Source organism: Odocoileus virginianus, chromosome 32 (genome assembly GCF_023699985.2).
Source record: "Odocoileus virginianus isolate 20LAN1187 ecotype Illinois chromosome 32, Ovbor_1.2, whole genome shotgun sequence".
Classification (NCBI taxonomy): Eukaryota; Metazoa; Chordata; class Mammalia; order Artiodactyla; family Cervidae; genus Odocoileus; species Odocoileus virginianus.
In genome coordinates this window covers 12,806,046-12,829,366 of record NC_069705.1, presented here as the reverse complement: position 1 = coordinate 12,829,366, position 23,321 = coordinate 12,806,046, and the positions used below count along the sequence as shown (strand labels likewise).

The following is a 23,321-nucleotide window of genomic DNA, read 5'->3' as shown; positions in this document are numbered from 1 at the left end:
GTTCCCCCAGAGTCTTCAGAAAGGAACCCAGTCCTGCTAACATCTTAATTTTAAAGGGTGAAACCCATTTTGGACTTCTGACCTCTGGATTATGGGGCAATAAATTTGTGTTTTTAGGACACTTAAGCTTGTGTTAATTGGTTACAACAGTTACAGGAACCATACCTATAAAGGTCATTCTAGGCACAATTGGGTAAAACCGAATCTCTACGTTTAATGATATTATGGAATGACTGTTAATTTTATTAGACGTGTTAATATTGTGATTTTATTGGAAAATGGCTTTATTCTGGAGCATATATGATGGAGATTGAAGAGTAAATGACCATGAGGTTTACAGTCTTTCTTAAAGTAGAGCTGCAAAAAAAAAAAAAAAATCCACACAGACATGCACAGAGATAGACAGTGATAGAATAAGAGAGTGAGAAATCACATGTGGTAAAATACTAACAATTAGCAATTCCAGGTGAAGCATATGCATATTTTTATCATACAGTCCATTGACCTTCTCACTGGGGTGTGAAATTTTTCAAAATAAAATGTTGGAAGAAAAAAATATTTGAGTTATCCTAGAAAATGTATAACCTGACATTTGTTTTTTTCTTTCTTGATTCTTGCCAATTAAGAATGCAAAGTAGTAAATGATGAAGTGTCAAGATGAATGGTACTGAGCAGTGGTAAAGATTCATAGACAGAAGAGCACAGTGTGGCGCGAGCGCTGATGAAGGTCTTTTGGAGGAGGAGACGCACAAGCTGAATCTTGAGGAATGGGTAGGGGGATGCAGAGGCGCTTTCCATAAAAAAGACCCAGCGTGAGCAGCACTGCGAGAAGGGCTAGCGTGGGAGAGATGGTGACGGCATGGGCCACACCAGAATGTGCAGGAATAGTCAGCGGAGTAGAGTTTACTCTCCAAACTAAGGCAGCTTTGGGAGGAAAGTGAGGGCGACACAGACATAAACCAGAACAGGGCGGGGCCGACCAATTTGTATGGTCACCCCTTCTTGAACCAGATAGATCTAGAACGACAGGCACTGCTAGTGCAGGAGCAGGAATAATGTTTCCAAAGGGGAACAGTGGAAGGAAAGCAGAGATGTAACATTTACAAGGGAATTTAGGAAGATCTGTCAAGGGACATGGAGAGTATCAAGCAGATTTGAAGGTGTCTTGATTACAGACACAGAAAGCAGTTGGGGTGTTCTAGCCATGGGTGCAAGGTGACAAGTGCCTTCCTAGAGGGGCAGGAGTGAGAAGGAAAGGTCCTGGCAGTGTTTCGTTTGTTTGTTTGTTTGCTTGCTTTATTAAATCCTCTAAGGATCCATCTCCCTCACTACTTGACTCTGTGTGCTCATGTTTACTTTGCTGTCAGAGTGTTTGAGATTCTCACAGAGAAAGCGACATAACAAAGCAAACTTTTAAAACAAGTATTTCAATTCTTGAAGATATATTTTTAAATTTTAAAAATGTATCGTGAAATGTCTTTTTAAGAATCAGCTGCATGTCTGAGCTGACAGGACCTTATTCCTAGGACATCAGTGTTTCTCTTTCACAATAAACTTTGAAGGTTAGCAGTTTAAAACTCAAAATTCAAGAAAAATGAAGACCATGGCATCTGATCCCATCACCTCATAGCAAACAGAAGGGGGAAAAGTGGAAACAGTGACAGAATATATTTTCTTGGGCTCCAAAATCACTGCACACAGTGAACTGAAGCCACAAAATTTAAAGATGCTTGCTCCCTGGAAGAAAAGCTATGACCAACCTAGACAGCATATTAAAAAGCAGAGACATTACTTTGCCAACAAAGGTTTGTATAGTCAAAGCTTTGGTTTTTCCAGTAGTCACATTTGGAGATGAGAGTTGGACCATAAAAAAGGCCGAGCACTGAAGAATTGATGCTTTGAACTGTGGTGTTGAAGAAGACTCTTGAGAGTCCCTTGGACTGCAAGGAGATCCAACCAATCAATCCTAAAGGAAATCAGTCCTGAATATTCATTAGAAGGACTGATGCTGAAGCTGAGCTAAAACTCCAATAACTTTGGCCACCTGATGCAAAGAGCCTACTCATTGGAAAAAACCCTGATGCTGGGAAAGATTGAGGGCAGGAGAAGAAGCAGGCAACAGAGGATGAGATGGTTGGATGACATCACTGCCTCAATGGACATGAGTTTGAGCAAACTCCAGGAAATCGTGAAGGGCAGGGAAGCCTGGCATGCTGCAGTCCATGGGGTCACAAAGATTCAGACCTGACTCAGTGATTGAACAAACAGCAACAACCCTTTTAGAGGCAGTAGGGTATGTCTTAATTTACTTATACCCACTTAATGTTTTGTGTAGCTGCTAAGGATTCTCCTCTCTTCCAAACCTTTGTGGTTTAAGACTTTCTAATTGAGGTCCTGTTGGCATAAATATTCCAGCATCTGTTTAAAACAGACAACAAAACCCAGGAAATGTGACACCTAGGAGATCCCTTGGTGGGTTGGAGGTTAGGAGTGGGTGATGAATGTGTTGATAGAAAATCTTAGAGCTTTCAGAGAATTTGTAGCTCAGAAATATATGAACAAACACGAAAACCCAAAAATGAATCAAGGAAATGATTACCCTCTGAAAAAGGGAGGGTGACAATCCAACTTTCTTCTTCTGTGCATCCTGCCTAACAAGGCTTCCTGTTAAATCACAGCCCGTGGGACTCCATGTCCTATCGGTGAGAATGTAAACTGGTGAAGCCACGATGGTGAACAATAGGGAGGTTCCTTAAAAAAACCTTAAAGTACAACTACCACATGATCCAGCAATCCCACTGCTGGGCATGTATCCAGAAAAAACCAATTCAAAAAGATGCATGCCCACCAGTGTTTATAACAGCAATGTTATGAATACTTAGACCTGGGTTCGATCCCTGGGTTGGGAAGATCCCCTGGAGAAGGGAAAGGCTACCCACTCCAGTATTCTGGCCTGGAGAATTCCATGGACCGTATAGTCCATGGGGTTGCGAAGTTGTGTCTGACTTAGTGACTTTCACTTACTCACTTAAAATATTTATTATACATTATTCTAATATTGGTGGGATGATAGTTCAGAATACTACCATGTTGTTTTTATCCTTTTCCATTATATTCCTTGTTCTTTCTGCTTTCAGTCAGCAAGAGTAGCCTTCATTTAATGCCTCAGAGATGGGATGACGAACAGCAGACGTAGGAAGAAAGGAATTGATGTCTGGCTTTTGATTTTCAGGAATTCACCCCTCTGGAGGAAAAAGCAGAGGACTTGAAAAAAAGAGAGTTGGGAAACCATCTGAGGAGGAATAGCTAGGCTCTCCTTCCATCATCTAGGTAAACAGTCCCTGGAGAGAGGTCACAAAGGTCTTTGGAGAGGACAATAGATTGACTTACGAATTCTAGATGAGAGAAGGTAGAGGCAGCCCTCTTCCCCACACCTGGATGACCCTTGAGAGTGGAAGGTAGAATCCCCACTGTGTTTAAGAAATCAGAGGGAGAGTGAACTTTATTCAGCGACTCCATCTACTGAGCGCCTACCCTGTAACAGGCACTGTTCTCGGTACTGTATATATGTGTGCTCAGTCATTCAGTCATGTCCGACCTCATGGTCTGTAGACGGCCAGGCTTCTCTGCCCATGGGATTTCCCAGGCAAGAATACTAGAGTGGATTTCCACTTCCTTCTCCAGGGGATCTTCCTGACCTAGAGATCGAACCTGGATCTCCTGCATTGCAGGAGATTCCTTACTGTCTGAGCCACCACTGTGTATATGGCAATAAAACAAAAGAGAAAAAAAAAAATGCTGCTGTTAGTTTAAGGGGCCTCAAACAATTATACAGGGTGTTCCTGTGTCCTGGCTTGGTTCAGGAGCAACATTATGACCCCAGTGATTGTCACAGAAATAGCTGATGGTATGAGGACCTTAATAAACTTTGCACCTGGAGTAGCAATGAACTCTACAGACAAAGAGTTGAGGACATCTCTGGAGATGGCAGGTACCTAGATAGAGACCTCCAGAGGGAATGGACAACCTAGAACAGGACAGCATAAATGAACCACTCCTCCCCCATCTTCTGCCCCCCACCCCAAACAACCAGGTTTTCAAGAAAATCCTAGATTAACTGAAATCAGGTTTCTCCTATATTAATAGAATGGGAGCTCAAATACAAGTTTAACTGAGTTATCAAAAAAATTAATGAAGCTGTGTTTCCTGACCTCCTGAATCGGCACCCTGACACTTTTAACTACTGAACATATATTTTTTCCTTTACCAGAAAACTGTGTGCTCGCAGCTAAGATTGGGAGATGCTTGAATGATGGTACACAATTTCACTCATTCTTTCTTCACATTTATGGAGTCTAATTTTTGAGCTCTGGGATGGCAGCAATCAGTATCAGCTACATTTAGAGGGCATGATTAAATCAATCATAGTGGGAGAGAGAAGAGTCAAACTCTTTTGGACATAGAAAGGAGTTGGTGACCAAATAGATATGTGAATGATGGCGACCGGGTATGGGTTAGGATGCCCTCTACTCTGGGTAGTGGCAGAGAACAATGCAGGTGAGCAGCACCAGGTTTGGGAAGAGGTAAGATAATTCTGTGTTGCATGTACTGAGATGGAGATTTTGCAGTACCTCCAGGTGTAAGCACTCTTATTAGTCACTGGAAATGTGTGTGATAGGATTCGGTATCCTCTCCTTCTTCCAATAAATACCAATAAATGCTGAATTGGTCTTTCAAATACAAAGCCCATACAATGAAAAGACACTGATCACTGCCAAATGTAAATAGCTCCCCAAATGTCAAAATGCAGAGTTAATTAAAATAGTGAATCATTTTTAAACATTTTCTCTGCATCAGGAACTATGCTAGGAAATTATACATTACACTGCCAAGAACTGTAAATTCTTTCATTTTTTAAGCCTTCCCCATGTTGGACAAGGGGTGTTTTTAACATAAAAATGCATTGAAGTCGTACTGTGATAAGTGATAAACATTATCAAATGTGAAGTCTGTTTATCTGTTGATGATCCATTCCAAAGAATTAAGATCCACTGTCTGCTTAATTAAGATCCACTGTCTGCTTCCAGGATGGAACCATTAACAGGTCTCCCTGGCTGATTACAAAGCGTGCTGACTGGCTAGACCTGGGAGCTGGGGGAGGACAGAGAGATAGAAAGTGAAGAAAAGCAGGGAGACTATTTGGTCATGTATGGTCTGATCCAGAACATGCATGAAGTCATTTGTTCCATAATAAAAATCCTTGATATTTGGTCCTGTGCAAAGCAGCCAATCCTAAAGGAGAGAGCTGGTTTAAAACTCAACATTAAAAAAAAAAACTAAGATCATGGCATCTGGTCCCATCACTTCATGGCAAATAGAAGGGGAAGAAATGGAAACAGTGACAGATTTTATTCTCTTGGGCTCCAAAATCACTGTGGATGGTAACTGCAGCAATGAAATTAAAAGACACTTGCTCCTTGGGAGGAAAACTATAACAAACTTAGATAGTGTATTAAAAAGCAGAGACATCACTTCACTGACAAAGGTGCTAATAGTCAAAACTTTGGTTTTTCTAGTAGTTATGTATGGATATGAGAGTTAGACAATAAAGAAGGCTGAGCACTGAAGAATGGATGTTTTTGAATTGTAGTCCTGGAGAAGACTCTTGAGAGTCCCTTAGACAGCAAGGAAATCAAACCAGTCAACCCTAAAGGAAATCAACCCTGAATTTTCATTGGAAGGACTGATGCGGAAGCTGAAGCTCCAGTACTTTGACCACCTGATGCGAAGAGCCGACTCATTGGAAAAGACCCTGATTCTGGGAAAAGTTGTAGCAAAAGAAGCAGATAAGATGGTTAGGAAGCATCACCAACTCAGTGGACATTAATTCGAGCAAACTCTGGGAGACAGTGGAGGGCAGAGGAGTGCGGCATGCTGCAGTCCAGGGACTCACTAAACGTTAGACACAGCGTAGTGACTGAACAAAAACCGAAACCGTTTGGCATGGACCGAAATGCTCCTAGACAGTTTGAATGGGATCAGATTTTAAGGACCATTTGGCTTGAACCCAGTAGAACATGTACTGGGAAGAGAGAGTGTCAAGGATAGGCTTGTAGAAAAGATTGATATTTCATGTTCGGGGGGAATGAGGAGATTGACTGAATGAGATTGAGCCCAGTGCCTCGAGAGGCAGGAGCAAGTCCAAGGAGAAGCTGTATTAAAGACAAGCTGCAAGAGATGGTAAGCTCTCTCTAGACTGAATGTTCCTGCAGATCCTCAGCAAACCGCTCTCTCCTCACAGTGGTGGCAAAATCCAGAGTGTGATGGGCTGAGGCAAGAATAAGTTGGTAAAATCAGTTCAGATCGTTCTTTCAAGAATTTTAGCTGGGTGGGATGAATCGAGACAGCAGCATTGACATATACACACTACCATGCGTAAGACAGATAGCTGGTGGGAAGCTGCTATATTGTTCAGGGAACTCAGGCCAGTGCTCTGTGATGACCGGGAGGGGTGGGATGTTGTGGGGAGGAGGTTCAAGAGGGGGGAGATATATGTATACAAATAGCTGATTTAGTTTGTTGTGCAGCAGAAACTAACACAACATTCTAAAGCAATTATACTTCAATTAAAAGAAAAAAAGCTAAAGAGCTGGCAAAGTATGAAGAGTAGATGGAATTATAGTACTAGTTAGAAGGAAACAGGCATAAGGAAGGAAAATTGCTGATGTGGAAGAATATTGAACATGTTTAGAAGTCTAACTAAGGAAGTAGAAAGACCTTCCCAATACTGTTTCCACATGAACTGTGTCTTTAACTGAAATAGCAGCCTGTGCCCTGGTCTCAGTCATGTATGGGTTATTCTGGGAAGAAGAACCATCTAAGCATGTGATGGGTCTTGGGGAAAGGGGAAAAAAAGCAGAAACACATGCATGCTTGGAACTAAGCAAATGTCAAATAGGGAAGCATAGTCTTCTGTATTCTACTCAGGCACTCTTGGTTTTAGTCAGTTTTCTCCGGCTCCAGGTTCCCTCCTGCTGAAGCCACACTGCCCTGAGTCAGCTCTCCCTCTCCTGGGGTGCATCCTGGGATAAACACATCTCCTTCAATTGTCTTTTCTGTCTTCAATAAGTATATCCCTGCGCTTCTCTTGGAACTTTTCCTTCTGACCTTTGCTAGTGGTAGTGTCACAGGTTAACTTACGTGTGGTACATCTGTTATATGCCAGAGGCATCTAGAAGCTAGGAGATAGAGGGAAGCGGGCTGTGGTTGGATTCTCAAGCACATAAATCTAAGTAGAGTGAAGTCATATCAGAATCATCAAGGGGGCTATTTCAAAACATACACGCTTCCCAAAGACTCTGATGGAACCTCCAAACATTATGTCTCCTTCCTTTTCCCTCTACACCTTCTAAGAATCAAGAGCCATTCAATACCACGAGCCACGGTTGGTGGAAATGTTACAAATCCATCAATTATATTGTGCACACTGGTTTCAAAGGAGTGGGGTACATATCAATGAACTACTATAATATAGGAAACTTAATTCAAACCAAGATGTTATTGCCTGATTTTTCATGTGGAGTTCTCTTGGGAAGGCAGCAGATAAGCCACCAAGATTCTTTTAAATTAATTCTGAACTTTCTTAGTTCTATCTGGGATGGAAAATCATAGGAAATGGCTAGTAAATGGGGTTGATGAGTTGTTTTAATTTGTATATTCAAGAAAATGTTACCTGGATATCTGGTGATTCAGCTTTTCTGGGGTAAACTAGTAAGTGCTAGACCAAAGGGAAAAGATTAATGAAATTAATTATCTGCTAGTACAAAAGTTGCTCTCGAAAGGGGCCCAGGGACACTCTATAGAGTGCAGTGATTTTGTCCTCCTGGGTGAAAGGGTGTGGACTTATGAGAGTCAAGAGGCCCCTCAAGAGGCAGAATTAATTATTCTGGGGAGAGTCAGGGAGGTCTCCCTGGAGTAGGTTTGATGTGACAATGGCTTTTTATGTTTCCGCAGAAGTATTCAATGCTTTAATGGAAAAGAGTGGTCAGGATTTGGAATGTATGGCCCTGGGGCAAGTTAGGAGGAGGTGTTTCATTCTTTGAAGTCTCTGAGCTCCAGAAGCCCATCAGATGGGTGTTGCCTAGTTGGTGCCCAAGTCTACAGCCTGCCTGGCTGGGGGGTACATGACACCTGGCAGGACTTTTCCTTTAGGAATAGATGCTCCCTAGAGACAGAATCAAGCTCTGATGAATTCCACTATGCAGGGGTTTGTGGATTTTGTATCTGCCCCCCCTTTTCATATTGAATTGACTCCAGAGGAAATGTAGAACAAAAACTAAGAATAAATCAGTCAAATTTTTTTAAATCACAGCTGTGACTACCACTGAAAAACAAAGTCTATGAGAAATAACCTTGATCCATAATACTATGCATATTGGGTGGATGGCTCAATAAAAAGAAGTATTTCAGATGGAGTGCTGGGCTAGGGTGCCATCACAGACAGCACCAACCAGGGTGGTGAGGACTGCTGGCCAGGCCCTCCTTTTATGTTCATTGTGTCTTAACTGATGCAAATGGTCTCTGAGATGTGTGATGAGAACATATTCATGAAGGTTCGCTGTAAAAGGCTTTGCTTCCCCCACCAGTCATGTTCTTTGATCAAAAAAGAAGTAATTGTAAGTCAAGTTGAAGCTGAGAGAAAACGGTTCTTCGAGAGGGATGTAGTAAATAGCACAACCATCTCAAAACAGAAGAGGAAGAAGAATGAACACTTTAGAATTACTTTTGATAGGAAAGAGCAAACACCTCCGTTGAAATTCCCTGTTTCCCAGATGTCTCTAAATTACAAAAGTTAGAAATCTGTAAAATGTAAGTACAGTCCGTCTCTAGGGATCTCTGTGCTTGTTAATACAGATCCACTATTTTCCCCATCAATGCTTTGACTCATAAGTCACACATTGCAAAGGCGCTGATCATTGCCAAAATTAAAGAGTTCCAAATAATGTCAAAATGCAGACTGAATCATAATGGCTAACCATTTACTGAACATTTCCTCTGAGCCAGGGTCTGTGCTAAAGAATGCTACATTCTAGGGCTAGCTGATATATATCATTTCACTGTTTAATCCTCACTAAAACCTCTAATGGCACTTACAATCCCCCTTTTACAGATGAGAAAACAGCAATACTGATTATTAAGCAATTTGCTTAGGGTTACATAATTAGAAGGAAGACAGAACCAGAACATACCCTCCAGCAGGTCTGTTGCCAGCTCCATGCTGGATACCAGAAGGGGATCTGGCTAGAGAAAAATATTTCATTATTCATTCAATCACTTGCTCAACGCCTAGTTCAATGCCCTGCTCCGGGTTTAGGAAAGGGCATGTGATGTGTGTAGGGGCACGGGTGTCTGAACACATGGTTCTGTCCTCTGATACTTTATAATCCATGTTGGATGCAAGGCACACTTATGTTAATGAGAGAATAAGGAGCATTTTTAATTGACATCATACAATCATTACTGAGGAATTCATCCTCTTCTTCCACCCTGACCACCACCATCATGAGTCACAGAGTAATTTATGAAGTTATTTCTCTTTGTCAATAGACAGACCTCTGTTTTGATTCGTTCAGCTCCATATCTTCTCTGTAAGACTGAAGGACAGAAAGCTGAACCTCACCTAAGCTTACTGCATTCTGTGCCTTGCTGTGGGTGATACATACAATCAGTTCACCTATCCAACTTCATGAGCAGGACTCTGTTACCACCAGCATAGCCCCCTGTGGCCAACGTATTGTTGCTTCTCTCTCTCAGCATGCATTAGTGCTGAGCTTGACCTCCTTATGAAATCTGGAAGCAGGAAAATAGCAAAGTATGTTACCTGAATCCAGGGAGACTCAGAGCAGGAGGCTGGATGCAAGACAGTCACCTCAGGAGAGGAACGAGGTACACAGAACTGTGAATTTGATGAAGGAGCTTCCAAGAAGAAAATAATGATCAGAAAGAATATAAAACCAATCTCTATTAATTGCTGACTCAATAAATCTGCCCACTTTGAATAAGGGAGGGGTCTAAGAGGAAAGAACCATGAATCAACCATGGATCTTTTTCCTCCAAGAGCTGTTAATTTGTAAGACAATAACACACTTGAGCATACAAAACTACAAAATAAAACATTTCATGGAGGGTATCTATATTAGCAGTATAGGTTAGACATCACGGGACCTTAAAACCCAATTCAAATGCCATACGTCCATGACCTGGAAGGGATCTCGCTTCCATCTGAAAGATGGGTAGGGTATTTTTACATATGAATTATATCGTTATTATTTTCATTAATCTCTCATTTTTTAAAGAAGAGCATTGTCTTTCTAATCTCAGTTGTGGCAAGAAGTTACTCCTTGCTGAAATACTAGTCCAGTAATTATTTTTTTAAAAAATTGAAGTATAGTTGATTTGCAATGTCTCTGGTGTACAGCAGTGATTCAGTTGTACATATATATATATATGTATATATATATAATGTATATTCTTTTTTCAGAATATTAGTATATATTCTTTTCAGAATGTTTTCCATTATAAGTTATTACAAGATATTAAATATAGTTCCCTGTGCTATGCAGTAGGTCCTTGTTGGTTATCTACTTTATACATAGCAATGCGTATCTGTTAATCCCATACTCCTAATTTATGCTCCCCCTCTTTCCCCTTTGGTAACCATAAGTTTGTTTTCTCTGTCTGTGGGTCTATTTCTATTCTATAAGTACATTCATTTGTGTCATTTCTTTAGATTCTACATATGAGTGATAATCACATGATATTTGTTGCAAAATGCGTAGGATTTAGGTATGTGAACTTGTGGTGGAATGGCTGGAAGAATTAGCAAGAGCAAAGATGAAATGATCTGGCATTTGAAGGCAGAATTCCCTTTGATAAAGAGGACAAGATAATGGGACCACTTGGGAGATGGTCAAGTCTGAAAACCTGTGGTCTGCCTCTGCGCCGTGTTAGCTCACCTCTCCCTGCCGCCCTCATCTCAGTCTCAGCCTAAATTCTGATATATTGCTCCTGACTTCCACTCTCAGCTTCCTGGATAGGACTTGTTTATAACAATTTTGTAGCTCTTCAGATTTGAGAAAGCCAAGACACCACACATTTCATTTGTTCAAGGTGATGTTTGCTTTAAAGTAGCATGATGACATTGGCAATGATATGGACAGAGGAAGGAGCAGAGGTGACCCAGGGCTTGTGTAGACACCCACACAACGAATCCCAAGGTATGAGGTCGTATGGTAATAAGGCCTTTGTCCAATGCCCAGTTATTCACTTAGCCCCAGAGGGCACAGCTCTGGATGGACACCTCTGATGGACATGCATGGTTCAGTCTTGTCATTTCATAATAAGCAGTAGGGGGTCACCCCACAGTGGCATTTCCAGCTAATGGTTGGACCTTATGACTTGAGATCCAAGACCACGTCTTTATTAAGGCCACTCTGTCTTATCTGCACTCACGTCCTTCTCCTTTGCTGCCCACTTTGCTACTTGTTGCTGTTTGCTCCACACCTGAGTCTCCTTCCATGCTTCCTCAGAAGACTAGAACACAGCTCACTTTGTTTTAAGGGCCTTAATGCCACTGATTACCAGGGAGGAACATGTAATCGAATATGGAATATCATGAAGTCTTGGGAATTGTATAAAGCCCTTCAAGTCATGATCTCTGGTCTCTAGTTCTGAGTCTCTTGGTAAGAATATAAATCAAATCTATCAGATGCCTGTTGGCTCCTTCTAATAAAGAGATGCTATCACCAATGCCTAACCTCCACTCCCAAACCCAAGTTACAGGTTTTGAAGAATTTTTGAAGAATTTCTTCCTGGACAAAACTTAGTTGTCTTAAAATTAATTCAGAGTTGCGAACATGAGCCTAGCTGAGCTAATGCAAGTCATTCTGAGCACTTTGTTAGGGTTACTGGGAAGCGTCCCAGTAGGATTGCAAAGTCAGCAAGATGTAAACCTGGAGCTGTCTGCTGTCATCTTTGCCACCAAGTTAAGAGGAGCCCACTGAAGAGGGAAATTAACATAAAAGGAAGTAGAGACAAGAATTGGAAACGAGACAGAGAGAAAAAGAGAGAACAAAATACAATATCCATTGAGCCCTTGAGAACATGCCTATAAACAGCCCATTTCTGAGCTTATCCATGGAAAATTCAGTTAAATTAGTCATTTCTTTTCTTCTTTATTATCACATTCACCTTCATATTTATATTTCTTTATTTTGTTTTGCTTAAGTCAACTTGATTTGGATTTCTGTTACTTACAAAAGAAATAATCCTGATGTAAATAACTAGTGGATAATTTGCATTTCTGAAAGCCTTCAAGAAGGATGATCCGCATTAGAAGGATTCCGTATTATGAAGAAATTTGGTCACTTTGGGACATTTCTCAACTCCTACATTAAACCTCACACTTCAGTGCTACCTAGCATCTTGGATAAGAGCCTGTACACAGTAGAATGTCAGTGCTTGCTTTGTTCTGTGGTAACAATGAAGGAATAGGCATTAGAGGCAAGTGAATTAGCAGAAGCATCGTTTTTAGGTGGGAATGAACATAATGGCTGATATTGATAAGATGGAGACTAGTCTGTATGCTTTGAAAATCTCATGCTGTAGAATGGTCGAAAACAAGTAAAGAACATAATACTTTGCATTCACCAGCCCATCTCAGCTGGAGCCATTGATTCCTGTCATCTGCAGGTTCAGCAACCTTCCATTTCACAGCTGATCCGGCTGGGCCTAAGTACAAAGGCTCAGCTCAACTGGCTGGCAGAAAGGGAATTAGCCCTGTTTTCATCCAACCAGGTATCCAGATAACAGGAATGATTGATTACTGGGCACAGGCTTACCGACCAAATACCAGCCTATTAAAAATTCCCCTCGACTCTCTGTTCCACACTTTTTTTTCCACCCTGGTTTCCTCCTAGGACTATAGTCTCTCATTTGACTCTCCTTGAACCTCGGTGTGCCTGGCTGCTTAGCCACTGCTGGTCCTGTCTTGTGAGAATTAGGACCCTGCTTTACACATACGCTCTGACTCCTGTGAGTTCAGTGAGTTGGATCATTTCAGGAGACAGATAGATATACTTGGTCTTTCCCTTTAATAGCGGGCACAGGATTTTTTCTCGGATTTTCTTAGATACTAACTCTTGCTCAAACAAGATGCTAGTCACCATGTACCTTTGAGCACTGAGTGCTAGACCTTGTTGCTGCTTTCCAGAGGTGGGGGCGTCCATCCTGCTTCCAGCACCCTGAGCAGCCCATCTCCTCCTCTCTTCTTTATTCCAGTTATTGAGCCCCAAATACGCGATGTCTGTTCTTCATTTATCACAGACGGGAGGCAAATGAGCTTCACTTTCACATAAGATCAGATCAACAGAATGGGAATCATTTCAAAAGCTACATAGCATTATTTTTTATAATTATTTTGATGAGAGATTGGGAACTAGCCTATGCCCTTGAAGAGTATAGTAAATATAAAAGTGATGGGTTTATCTTGTATACCTTTAAGAAAACAATGAGAAACAATTCATTCGTTTTCCTTCCACTTCTTTTTCTTAGAGATTTGTCCCTTCACCACAAACTCAGAAAGGCATTTCTATAAATGACAAAATATTGCATCCACTTTTTCTTAGGTGTTTGGAGCAGGGGTAAAAAATCTTACCAGAGCTGAGTCTGTCTATTGTTTTATCTGCAGTTTGGAGTCAGGTAGCAGAGAGATTGAATCAGTTATGTCAGTAGAATGGTTAGCAAGATTTTCCTGTAAAGGACCAGAGAGTATTTTGGTTTTGTCAGCCATCTGTTCTCTGTCACAGCTACTTAACTGGCATCATAGCATGCATGCAGCCATAGATACCATTAATATTAATATATAGGAATGGGATTGGCTATTATAATAAAGCTTCATTTTTGTAAACAGGTGCCAGGCAGGATTTGGCCTGTGGGCTGTAGTTCGTTGAGCACTGAGTTACATCATGGTGAGTGTTTGAACAGAAATATCAACTTGCATCAGTTTGGGGCCCTCCACATGCTGACAATTAATCAAAGGAAGCCTATAATCAGAAAGAAAATGATAGAGGAGCAGCTTGGTGCTTTAGAACAGAGAAGAAAGGCCATCAGAACTCTGATAGATCATAGGGAGAGTCTTAGACCCCAACTTTTATGGTCTGAATCTTATGAGGCTATTTTTATTTCCTCAACGTTTTTATTTATGAGATTGTCTTTTGCTATTATTTACTAAAACCCCTTAAGTTAGTTTTAGTAGCTGCATATTCCTAATCACCCCCAAACTCTGATAAGACAGAAATTCTACCATTTGGGGTCCTTGGTTTTGAACATCAGAACCCCATCAGGTCTTTTAAAGCTACATAGGATTTATTTTAATCAGATATGGTGGGACACATAGATGTGAAAATGATTCCTAAGAAGGAGGAAGAATTTTTACTTACAGGCTCCTAAAAACATCATGTCACATGGAACCCCACCTAGGGAAGCACCATGCTGGGTCAGGAGGCAAAGAAAGTGAAGAGAAAATGTGAACTAGAGTCTTGACTGCGGTTTTCATGGGATGGAACAGACAAGGCAGTGTACGCAGGGTTAGGGTTGGTTAGTTTAAATAATTTCAGTTGGCTTTGGGACGTTAGCGCTGTCTCTAGTTGACTAGTACCTAGTCCTGGAGTGATTAGGACAGGGGCACAGGGCCCAGAGTGCAAGGTGGTTGTTCCTATGAGCTCTGGGTTGGCTGGTTTGCATATGAAAGTTGTGCTCACAGATGTGCCCTGGGAGGCACAGTCTCTACAGGGTCATCAGGTCCTTAAGGTTCCAGCATCAAACAAAAAAACTAGAAAACATGGCTATTACATCTGGATAACTTAAGAAAGAAACTTGCTGAAAAGTTGTTGGGTACCACACAGAATAGATAGGAAGCATGAAAGATTAAACTGGAAAATGGGCAGGATTCCAGAGAGGCTAGGCAACTGAAAATACGGCTAAGGCCTCATCCCAGGTCATCCTGGTCAGGAAGCAGCGCTGGGTGTTTTGTGGGGTCATCTTCACTCCACATTGGCTGTGCCACTACTGATCACTTCTGCCACACTGCTCAACTCTGCTTCGTCTGCTGAAAATTACCTTTAATTCCTCCGGGGTCTTTTTGTTGCTCCTTCAAGAATCAGATTCCCTGGGAGGGCCATACTTTTATCCAGACTCAGGTCACGTGCCTATGCTGTAGCTTCCAAGGGGCCAAAAAGAGATACAGATGCTCAGTTTTTCAAGCAACTATTGTGAAAGACCAGGCGTTGTCTCTTATTGTTACCAAATGCAAGTTTGTGTGCCTGAAGCCAGTGAGATCAAGTAACACTGAAATGTTGAGTTTGAAGAAAAGAAAGGTTTATTACAGGGCCCTACGAGGAGCGTGGGTGGCCCGTGTCCCAGAAAACCTTGAACTCCCTGAAAGGTTCCAGCAAAGCATTTTTAAAGGCAAGGTGAAGGAGGGGCGTGGCTGGCTGCTGCAAACTTCTTGGTGTCGGAATCCTTTGTTCTGCTGTTGTCCACGTAGGTCAGGTCATGATGCGCCTATAAACCTCCAACAAGAAAAATGTTGTTCTCTGTTCTCCAACTTTTTATCTCTACATGAATTGAAAAGTGTTATACCCTTAAAGGTCAGAGCCTTGAGAATGGGCTGTCCTGTATGTTTCAGGCTAATAGGCAACATTCTTAACTAGAAGCAAAAGCAATAGAACACAAAGGTTAAAGAAATGGATCCAGTATGGAGTCACATTTGGTCTTTCCTATTACACTATTACTTTGGGAGTTTCTATAAACAAGACGGTTTCTCATTTTGGGAAAGGGGATAGGGAAGTAGAGGAAAGTCAATGTGTATAACAGCTTATCAGAGTGGATAGAAGTAAGAAGGGACCAGAGTTTAGATAAATAGCCAGGAAATCATATCTATATCTATATGAAAGATCTATATCTGTATCTATACCTATATCTGTATAGGTTTCTGTATACCTATATCTATAGCTATGCCTATATCTCTAAGCAAGAGGCAGAGGAGCTGAGTGTTGAGGGCAATGGCAATGAAACTAGAAAGGCAGAAGGTGATTCTAGACCTTGCACAGAATATTCATAGAGTTTGATGATGGCGGGGGGAGTGAAGAAATAAAAGAAGAATCAGAGATCTATCTGAGACTTTGAGCTAAAGAAAAATTGCACTGTTAGCAGAAGTGTGCCGAGTGTTCTCCATCACAGGGTATCTAAGTGACAATACCCAGAGAAGAGTAGAAAGGCATCCCCAGAGCTAAGGTGATCAATGGGGCAGAGAAAGCGGAGGCTTGTAGATTTGCAGAGGAGGGGGAAGCTCTGAAGTGAGGTGTGTAGAATTTAGAGAGGAGTCAGGAAGTCCTAGGGCACTGCAGACTGGGCTTTTGTACAAACCTAGTGAACGCCTACCCCACTCCAGTACTCTTGCCTGGAAAATCCCATGGGCGGAGGAGCCCTGTAGGCTGCAGTCCATGGGGTCACTGAGAGTCGGACACGACTGAAGTGACTCAGCAGCAGCAGTGAGCTCCTAAAGAAGAGGGAGAGGGACTGGGGAATTAGGAATAGTAAGAGGTGTGAAGGGGAAGCAAGATTGAAGTGGGGAAAAAAGAGGGAGCTTGAAGGTAGTACTACAGTCTCCAGTTTCGGGAAGTTTTAGGATCCAGTTCAATAGAAAAAGGGCCTGAGAGGTTCAGCCATGGCCTATCATGTCTGATGAAACGAGGCAGTGGTGTACAGAACTCACACAAGACATGTGGCAGAGGAAAGGGACACATTTCCCCAAACTTTCCTCATCCCGCCTCCCCTGATTTATCCTGTCTCCCTTCATCCTACTTCAGCTTTGACTGATGGCTAATTTAGACCTGCAACGTGAAAGTGTTAGTCACTCAGTTGACTTGGGTTCCCTGCAACCCCATGGACTGTAACCCACCAAGCTCCTCTGTCTGTGGGATTCTCCAGGCAAGGATACTGGAGTGGGTCACCATATAAACTTGCAAAGGCTGCACACAGTTCAGGGGAAGTTGATTCATTGACTTGCCTCTTCTTTGTTCCTCTCCTTTCTTTATTGCAAAGATGCAGTAAAGTCAGGGAGGAGAAAAGCTCATGTTTTGACTGGAAAACCAGAGCAAGGTAGACGGGATTATGTCAGGTCTTCAGGCTCAGCTCACCCAGGGAAGAGCAGCCAGGCCAAAGGGACACCAGAACCATAAGTGTCTTCTGCTGAAAGCAGCTGTGTTTGTTTATCTTTATTATAGATTACTTATTAATGTATGTATCTATTTCATTTTGCATCTGGTGGGATTTCCCATTTTTCTAGGTCTGGTACTCAGTTCTTGTAATGAGAAAAACATGAAGGATGAACGCTGAGTTGATATAGGAGGAAAAACATTAGATATAAACCCTCCCTTTTTAAAAAACTATTAAGATCTTGATTTATTGCAAATGTCAAAATATACCCAGGGCTTAGAGTTTCTCTCTCCCTCCTTCCTCCACTTCTAATTCTAATCAAACATGGAGGAAAATCAATAATGAACAAGTTTTCTCCTTTGAGCTGCTGGAACCTGCTGAGGTCTATGTATCAGCAGAAAGTACATACACACACACACACACACACACACACACACACACACACACACACTCAGACACCCGGGCAACTCTCTCTAGCCAATTCTAGGTTCTGAAATATTTAGCTCCTCAGAGACTTAATTGTTGCTGGACTGTTTCTTCTCCATCCTCCCCTCCCTTAACTCTGGGTCCCAAATCCCATTCATCTTCAGCTCCCTCCTCGTCCCCCCGCCCAGAGTTTGATTAAACCCCACTGCAGCCCCCTTTCATTCTGGCTGAGCCACTCCGAGTCAGAGGAAGCAGAGGAGATGATGCAAAAGGCGGAGGAGTCTGGCGAGGCAGCCGAGCACCCAGTGTGGGGAGATGGTCCTGACAAGATTGATGGGCCCTGTATCACAGCTGAAAGGCTGGAGGTGGTAAAACGGGAGCGCTGGCAGTAATTTATGGGAGCTTGCTATGACAGACCTCTAGATTGAGGATGGAAAAGATGCCGTTAAAACAAACCAAGCTCTCTGGAATGTTGTTGTAAACAACAGGGCTCTCCGAACAGCCTCAGCACCAGACAGATTCCTAACCCTCAGGAAGTAGAGGGGATGTAGACCCCGCTGGAAGGACCCTACCCTATACGTCCAGGGAAAGATCCCGACAGTGCAGTGATGCAGAGAAGAGCCGGCCGTGAGAAGCAGCTGGATTTCTCCTCCTCCACTCCCCCCTGGAGCCCTCCCAGAGAGGCTCCGGACCTTCCAGCAGCCATCACACACGGATAAGGATGTCCTGGTATGATGCGCTTCCATGGGGTATGGCTCTGCTTTGGGCTGCTGCGTGGATAAAACTGACCCCAACCTGTGGATAATTTCAGGGCCTCGCTAGGGTTCTCCTTGTCTTTCTCTCTCATTCAGATGTAACCCACTTGGGCTCGCCTCCTCTTGTTTTGAAGCAGCTTTGGCACAGAGTCGGATCCCGATAGCTTGAATTTGAAGGAATTAATTGAAAAGCAAATTAAATTTATGATGAAATCTTTCTGAAAGCTCTAAAGGAGGGTCTCTTTCATAAACCACAAATACTTAAACTAATCTCTCCCTCTTAGCCATGTCTCACATAAGGTGTAGGCGACAGCTGCTTTACTCCAAAAATACTAAAATCCATCCCCAAATCCTAGACCAAACTGCTCCTATTATCATTCTTCTTCACCCATTCACGTCTTCTTCACCTACCAAAATTTTTCCCTGCTATGGTTCTTTGTTGTTTCCAAATTAAATCTGAGTAACCACTCCACTCTTCTGTTAACCATTCTTTCTCCAAATTATATATTTTATGTTCATTTTGAAGCAAAGAAACAGTCAATGAACTAAGGGAAAATCCTTCTTACGGAGCCCAAGGGGAGGCAGTCATCAACAGACTTCCCTTGGGCTCGGGAGGGGTCTAGGGAAGGGGTTCAGATTTGGGCGGCGATAAGGGCGAGAGGCACAGAGTAACCACAAATTAATACTTTGCTCCTGTTTTGGAGGAACACAGAGATGCCTTACTATGGGCGTCTGTGGTTGTTTAGTCGCTCAGTTGTGTCTGTTTTGTGATCCCATGGACTGTAGCATGGCCAGGCTCCTCTGTCGATGGGATTCTTCAGGCAAGAATACTTGAATGGGTTGCCATTTCCTTCTCCAGGGGATCGTCCCCACCCAGGGATGTAACCTGTATCTCCTGCATTGGCAGGCGTTTTCTTTACAACTGAGCCACCTGGGAAGTTCTTTATGGGGGTTACCTTGAATGTATCTACTCTGCCTCATTTGTAAGTTTAAGGTAAATAATTTGCCACATGCAGTGCTTCATAAATGCCAGGCGCTTGCTGCTCTGCCTTATAAGTCCTGCGTGGACCTCACAGGGCAGGAAATCGGCTGCCGCGCCCAGGGCCCGTGGGATACGCCCTGCCCCGGATTCTGCATCCACACTGAGCTTGCCTGCCCCCGGGCTTCCTTGCCTCTGCTCTGAGCCCTCCTTTGATATCTGCTTTCCTGGTCAGACAGCTCTGGGCTCTGGCAGGAGGATAGATGAGATGCAATGCAAAAGGTGGGAAGAGGTTTTTTTTTTAATAAGCAACACCTGAGATGAAAGAGGCACATCCTGCCTTATTTGGCTTCAAACTGCCCGGCTGCCCAGCATGAAATGGTGCCCGCGCGCCTCCCCTCCACGTAGGCTCTCTCTTCAGGGTCCTGGGGCCGCCTGCACATTGCTCTTCCTTTTCTAGCTTCCTCATCTCCTGTCCTTGGCCCCGCCTCCTGTCCCCGCCCTCCAATTGTCTAAAATGAGATGTGAAGCCTCTGGAGGATCCACAATGCCTTGTGTTTTTTACTCAGTGGCGTTTAACCCGGGACTTTCAGAAAACTAAGATCATGGCATCTGGTCCCATCACCTCATGGGAAATAGATGGGGAGACAGTGGAAACAGTGTCAGACTTTGTTTTGGGGGGCCCCAAAATCACTGCAGATGGTGACTGGAGCCATGAAATTAAAAGACACTCCTTGGAAGGAAAGTTATGACCAACCTAGATAGCATATTAGAAAGCAGAGACATTACTTTGCCAACAAAGGTCCATCTGGTCAAGGCTATGGTTTTTCCAGTGGTCATGTATGGATGTGAGAGTTGGACTGGGAAGAAAGCTGAGCCCCAAAAAACTGATGCTTTTGAACTGTGGTGTTGGAGAAGACTCTTGAGAGTCCCTTTGACTGCAAGGAGATCCAACCAGTCCATCCTAAAGGAGATCCATCCTGGGTGTTCACTGGAAGGACTGATGTTGAAGCTGAAACTCCAATACTTTGGCCACCTTATGCGAAGAGTTGACTCATTGGAAAAGACCCTGGTGCTGGGAGGGGATTGGGGGCAGGAGGAGAAGGGGACGACAGAGGATGAGATGGCTGGATGGCATCACTGACTCAATGGGCATGAGTCTGAGTAAACTCTGGGAGTTGGTGATGGACAGGGAGGCCTGGCGTGCTGTGATTCATGGGATCCCAAAGAGTAGGACACGACTGAGCGACTGAACTGAGCATGGATGGAGGGAGCCCAGGTCCAGGGAAATTCCTTAAGAGAAATATGGCTAAAATGATGGCTCCTCAGCCCTTGGATGACAGCCACTGACGGTTCAGTGTGTGCAGTGCTTGCAGTTTATTCTGGGCAGTTTGTAAGGTGCTGCTCTAGGGTGCTGTGTCCCTGTGCTTTCTGGTGGAAGAAGCATGCATTTCAGTTCAGGAGCTCAGGTGTCCCAGAATTGCATGGATTTGATTTAAACAGCAGTCTTCTGACTCAGGTCATGGGCTCCAGTTTTTGACTTAACATTTGTGTCCTTTCCCCAAAATTAGCATGTTGAAACCCTAACACTCAAGGTGATGGTATTAGGAGTTGAGGTCTTTGGGTGGTAATGAGGTTCACACGAGGCCATGAGGGTGTAGCCCACAGCTGGAACTGGTGTTCCAAGAAGATGAAGAGAAGCCAGAGCTTGCATAATCTGCACGTGAGGACTCAGCAAGAAGACCACCATGGTCTGCACTCCAGGAAAAGAACTGTCACCAGGAGCTTAATCAGCCCAAACCTTGATCTTGGGCTTCCCCACTTCCAGAACTGTGAGAAGTAAATGTCTGTTGTTTAATCCATCTGCCCAGTTTAGGGTGTTTTGTTTTAGCAGCCAACAGACTAAGACAGGTCCCATAGCTCCCAGCTTGGTGGCTTGTGGTGTGGCTTTGGACAAGTTATTTAAGTTCTCTGTGAGAACTTATTTAAGTTCTCTCTCTCCCTCAGCTATAAAATGGGGTTCATAATACCCTTCCTCACAGGGTTGTTGCAAGGAATGAATTATTTTATTTAAAATGTTGAGAACCATGCCTAGAATATAAAAGTGTGATGTTGTTGTTAGTTATTATCACTCCTGGAGAATGACTAATGAAAGACATATCTTAAAAATTTTTTTTAAATTAATTTTTATTGAGGTATAGTTGCTTTACAATGCTGTACTTAGTTTCTATAGTACAGCAGAGTGAATCAGTTATACTCTATACAGGTATCCACTCTTTTTTAGGTTTCCTTTCCATTTAGGTCCCCATGGAGCATTAAGTTTACTGTGCTATGCAGTAGGTTTTCATTAGTTATCTGTTTCATATGTAGCAGTGTGTATATGTCAATTCCAGCCTCCCAGTTCATCCTACCAGCCCTGCCCCCTCTTAGTAACCATAAATTTGTCTTCTACATCTGTGTCTGTATTTCTGCTTTGCAAGTAGGTTCATCTGTACCATTTTTCTAGATTTCACATATAAGCAATATTATATGATATTTGTCTTTCTCTTCTGATTTTACTCTGTGTGGCAATCTCTAGGTTCTTCCATGGTGTCGCAAATGACTTATTTTGTTACTTTTTATGGCTGACTAATATTCCACTGTATATGTACCACATTTTTCTCGGTTATTGGACATTTAGGTTGCTTCCATGTCCTGGCTATTGTAAATAGTGCTGCAGTGAACCCTGGGGTATATGCATCCTTTCAAATCATGGCTTTCTCTGGCTGTGTACCTAGGAGTGAGATTGCTGGGTAATATGAGAACTCTATTTTAGTTCTTAAGGAGCCTCCATACTGTTCTCCATCATGGCTGTACCAATTTACATTCCCGCCAGTAGTATAGGAGGGTTCCCTATTTCCACACCCTCTCTAGCATTTATTGTTTGCAGATTTTTTGATGATGGCCATTCAGACTGGTGTAGGCAACACTTTATTGTAGTTTTGATTTGGATTTTTCTGTTACTTTGTGATGTTGAGCACATTTTCATGTGTTGTTTGACCATCCATATATCTTTTTGGGAAAAAATGTCAATTTAAGTCTTGTGCCCATTTCTTTTTTTTTTTTAATATTGATCTGCATAAGCTGTTTGTATATTTTAGAGATTAATCTCTTGTCAGTGGCTTCATATGCAAATGTTTTCTCCCATTCTGGGGATTTTCTTTTTGTTTTGTTTATGATTTTCTTTGCTGTGAAAAGGCTTTTAAGTTTAATTAAATCCTGTTTGTTTTGCTTTTTCTTTTCATTCCTCTAGGTGGTGGGCTGAAGCACCCAGGCACTTGGACAGAGGGACAGGACAGAGGGATGTCTGGACACGTTGTCACCCCAGGACCCTTGGACCCTCCAGTTCTGGTGAGTCTACTGTGTTCTCTACACACCAGCAGACTTGGAAATTCTTGGCAAAACTTTCTGTGTCTGTGCACCTAGATTCTTCCTGCAGTTATTTCTCCCTTGGGCCTCACATGATACCTGGCAGGGTGGCCAAAAAAGAGGATGATCATCTCAAATCCCTCTGGTCTAGGAAATAAGGCTTTTGGAAACATCAGCAGTGAGAAAACTTATGTTTTTGTCTGCTTTCCCTGCCACATTCCTCCTTGAGATTACAAGAGGGGGGGCTATGGACTAAAGATGAGAAGAAAAGGCGGGGAGGGTAACAAGAAACAAAGCAAATGAATACGTTGAAGTATTGAACAAAGCCGCACATATGTGTATCGGGATGATTTCTGAGAGCTCTGGCAGTGGACCACATGAATCAGGATGTCTGCAGGCGGGGCAAGGAGTCTACCACTTAAACAAAGCTTTCTCATGGTAGGTGTCAACACCAAAATTTTGTGATCGAAAGTCTG

The 23,321-nt window shown here is 42.7% G+C and overlaps 1 long non-coding RNA gene across 1 annotated transcript in view; it reads left to right on the top strand.

The window, feature by feature from the left end:
• Window positions 1-22,819, top strand: part of LOC139032581 (uncharacterized) — a 246,407-nt gene extending 223,588 nt beyond the window's left edge. Inside the window, exon 4 of the long non-coding RNA XR_011485113.1 lies at window positions 22,730-22,819. This is a non-coding gene — a long non-coding RNA (uncharacterized lncRNA). The remainder of the gene's footprint in view (window positions 1-22,729) is intronic.
• Window positions 22,820-23,321: the final 502 nt, after the last annotated feature.